Source organism: Cynoglossus semilaevis, chromosome 2 (genome assembly GCF_000523025.1).
Source record: "Cynoglossus semilaevis isolate Cse_v1.0 chromosome 2, Cse_v1.0, whole genome shotgun sequence".
NCBI classification, from domain to species: Eukaryota; Metazoa; Chordata; class Actinopteri; order Pleuronectiformes; family Cynoglossidae; genus Cynoglossus; species Cynoglossus semilaevis.
In genome coordinates, this window is record NC_024308.1 from 2933174 (window position 1) to 2937618 (window position 4445).

General features: G+C 40.7%; 1 long non-coding RNA gene across 1 annotated transcript; it reads left to right on the plus strand.

Moving 5' to 3' along the window:
• Positions 1-422: 422 nt before the first annotated feature.
• LOC112486656 (uncharacterized) lies at positions 423-4220 on the plus strand. The gene is made up of 3 exons (XR_003049161.1): positions 423-1907; positions 2137-2253; positions 3301-4220. It is a non-coding gene; the product is annotated as an uncharacterized LOC112486656 (long non-coding RNA).
• The last annotated feature ends 225 nt before the right edge of the window (positions 4221-4445 follow it).

Here is a 4445-nt window from a genome sequence, read left to right on the forward strand (position 1 = left end):
GTGGAGTAAGGAGGATTTTTCTGGTATGGCATGACATCAGTCACGATGTGATACCATTACCTGATGTCAACATTACCTGCCATGACCTATGATGTGTTGTTTTGCTGTTAGCTTGCATGCTAACAGCAAAACAACACATTTGTTAACGCATTGTTGAAAGTTTAACAATGCGTGAAAATTGGTTCAACCTTGACTTTTTTACATTGTTCAGCTAATGTGGTTAAAGTCCAATATCTCTGAATTATAATAACTATACAATACTGTATATGTGAGTATTTTTTTATCTAAAAGGTTCAAATGAAAAAGAAAAAGGTAAACACCGGTCAAACCTGTGTCTCCGTCCATCCGTTTGTCAAAGTACAGACACTAAGAAATACTTGTTCCCGAAGTCAAAACACTGAAGAAATGAAACTGAAAACACCCTTCATGAGAGGAAGGACGTGGTAGTGGGTCAGGCTTGTGACTGAGTTCTCTGAATGCTTGGCTTCTACCCATGAAATGTCATTGCTGTCAATCAAGCGCTGAGTGAGATTGAAGCTGGCACCGGCCTTGTCACACACCGGCTCCTGTCTATTCAGGGATTTTCACCGAGCCGTTTCAGACGGGAACAGTTTCGAAACATCATGACAAAATACGTGACTCAGATAATAAAAATAAATAAATAAATAAAAAAAATCCTCAAAGTCAGTTGGTGGGAACGAGGTTGAAGGAGTCGCATCAGCTCAAACTGGAGGAAATAGACGTGATGTTCATCTCCTGAGAAATGATTTAAGTTATGGTGTTTGTTTATCAGCATAAATTAACCTCCGCCGCCACGATATCTGCAGCTGACTACGAAAAATAAACATGTGTGCTTTCAGACCAATTAGGGCTATGCTAACATGCTGTCGAGCCTCCATCACACCCCCGGCTAATTAGCATTTGTTAAACCTTCTTAGTGAAGGGTGTGACCTACTTTCAGAACTGGATGAATCGTGTTTTTTGTTTTTTTTTTGGTGTGAAGATTATCTAAATAACAACAGTATCAGGACAGTCGGGGTAATTATTTCTTGAAGTATTTGTTGTAATTTAAAGTGCTTAAAAAGACGCCTAATGATGAGGCAGAACATTAAAACACACACTCAGAAGTGAAAGTGGGAAGCAGCAGCCGCCTCTGCTAAAATGCTTTTAGATTTTAGGATGTGAGATAATCGTCACAGAGGAGCTAAAACAACTTTGTGATTTAAAAACAGACTTCTGGAAACGAGGTCAAGCGAATGAAGACGCCTCAACATTTCTGCAATGGAAAATATTTGTATGTTTTTATTTTCAGGTTTTAACGGAATATAGGGAAAAAAAAGTGTAAATGTGATTTTTTTTAAAAAAACATTTGCAGCTAGTTTGAGATTGCACATGAATTATTTCTCAGACAAATAATTCATACTGTGCTTTCCTCTTAATGCCTCCTTTGTCTAGCTTCAGTTCCTCTTCTTTGGTAAAAATGCACACGACATATTTTAATCATGGAGGCCATATTTTTATATCTGCTGAATTTTTTAACTAATGCAGGAAGTCAAACGGCCTCTGATTGGCCACGACTTTTTCAAAGAACAGCCAGAACTAAAACCTCTGAAACAGAGTGTCTGCAGCTGCAAACCTCATCCAACATCTTTAAAACAACAACGCACGACACGGTGATTAAAACAAACACACACATATATCCGTTATAGTTACAAACGACTGCTGGACTTTGCTGCTGCGTGACTCTCCGTCTCCATCTAGAACGTTCTCGGAGCACATTATAAAACCTCGTTTGTGATAAATGACGAAACCCTGAGCCGCGGCACCGCGGAGGCAGAAGCATCATCGGCTTACGCTCCAGCGAGCATGTAGGCCATATATGCCAAGGATGGACCGCACACCCTGAGGTGAGTGAAGCAGCGCTTCTTTTTTCCCGTCTTCTTCTTCTTTATATATAAATATATATAAACATCAAGCTTCAGTGCATCGTTGTGACACAGGCCCGGCCCCAGAGAGAGGAGTCAAGCTGAGTAAAAGGCCTGATATTAGGGCAGAGTGTGTGACAGTGTTAAAGAGAAATGTGGAAGTGTATTAACTGTATGTATGTGCAAAAATGTTTTATATATGTGGATGAAGTCGACAACTGAACACCAAAGTCCCTGCAGCACAGACAGGCCAAGCGATGTAGCGTGATCACCTGCAGCCAGTGAAGGTCAAGCTGGGGGGCGTGTCACCACGAATCATATGAGTCGGGTGAGTGTCTGGTCCTCCGCCGAACCCCTGGGGTTCGATCGAACCACTGCCCTAACCCTAATATTTTAGTTGGTTTTCTCAGTTGTATTATATGTAGTGTTTAACAATCACAGGGCTCAGCTGTGAGGCAGAGTGCTGAAAGGTTAGGAGTTCAATTCCTGTTCTCTATGTACAAACCTGTGACTATTTGTCCGTCTGATTGAAATTCTTTGTCCAGTATTACACAAAAAAAATCACCAAAATCCATCAGGTAGAACATCATACATCCTTCCAAAGTCCTGGGCTTTTAGAAAAGGCACCAACATTTTTACCTGATGGATCGTTTTCTGGATTTATTTTTCCACCCTGTCTTTTCGACAGGTTTTGTCAGTGGTGAAGACCAAACCAAAAAAACTTAAAAAAAAGAACCTTCTCTGAAGCTCACACTGTCTCAATATCTCCAACCTCATCATCCTGCTCAGATATTAAAGGTTTGGCATTAACTGGATTTTCAGCTGCGGGGAATAAGGAAGACATCAATGAGTGAGGGAGAAAACAGGCACGAAAACCATCAGAAAAGTAGATCAGCACCACAACAACAACAACAACAAAAACAAGCCGAGTCCGCTGGGTCTCAACATGTACGCTGCACAGCGACATGAAAACACAGACACAAACACTTGTTTGTTCTTTAGAAAAAATACTGTATATAAACACCATTCAGTTTGTTTATTAGCCCAGTATCACTTCACAGCTCAGCCTCGTGAGAGTTCATATTCACAGGGACAAGGTGAAAGTTTAGGAAAATAATCTCACGATCTCAAAGATTAGTGTTTGTTGTTGGCAAATGAAAAAAAAAAAGACCATTCACCAACTGAAACCTACACATTATATACAGTTAAATCCATCGTCCTCTATAGGTGATGTTACCGCTCATATCTGTGGATGGGAACGGGCCAGCCAATCCTCTTTCCTTGACAGATATTGCTGGTGAGATTAGATGTGGAAATTTGAATATGAATGAGGGAATTGAACTAATTATAAGTCTTCATCTCTCTGCTTTGTCAGCACCAGGAGACGTTCAATGGATTCAGAACTCCTGAATGAAACAGGAGGGGGAGGAAGAGGAGGAGAACGGCCCTGAGAAAAGAAAGAGGAAGAAAAAAAAAAAACCTTGAGAAAGGTGACGTTAAGAGATCAATTCCTGGTTTGGGATTATGTGCGTTCAGATAACATCCTCCACACCACCCATCCCTTCCACACAGAGACGTGCCTCTTTTAAGGGTGAGTGTTGTGATAGCCTGGGTAATCCAGTAATCAACACACACACTCACACACACACACACACACTCCCACTAAAGCAGCCTCAGTGATACCCCCTGCTCCTCCATCTACATAATGCTGCTGGCCAAGTTTACACCTAGCTCCACGCATCAGGCTCAAAATGCGATTAGAGCTTATCTGAAGGAAGACGAGACTACCTTCACCATCGGGTTCATCACCATCACATCCATATTCATACACTTCAAATCCCCTCTGGAGTAAAACTAAAGGGATTCGAGCTCCTCGGAGCATGCAGCGCTCCGTGTGGAGGAGAGGACCCGAGGTTCCTCTATTCAGGTCACAGGCCTTTGTTAAAAAAAAAAAAAAAGATTTTGCTTGACAATGACTTTTTGTTTCGCAAAGAAATATTGAACACAGGCGTGAAAGTGACAACTCTTACCCAGAACAGTAATTGACGGCACATAATGACAATAATGTGGGGTGAAATAGAAAGTAAATTTCTGTTTTGCGAAAAAGTCTACTAATTAAAATTCTCCTTTTCTGTTCCACTAGAGACAATGTGAGGAGGGTTTTTTTTTTCTTGTGTCTAAGATGAAGAGACCATAAAATAAATGTTTTCATCACCACATCGCCATACAGTGGTTTGGTGGTTGGCCTTACAACAAGAAGATCATTGGTTCAAGTCTCTGACAAAAACATGCAGATTTGGCCGACCGCTCGATGACTGGTGGGTTGACCTTTGACCTTTAGTGGGACAGGCAACAGAGACTAGATGTATATGTATGTATATATGTACATGTATATTTTATATACATATATTTTGTTATATATTTTTATGCATATATAGTATTTGTAGTTTTTGGGTTTAATCATGACGACCCAACCAGTGGACAGTATATAGTTGCTATTACTTAACTACTTGTGTATTT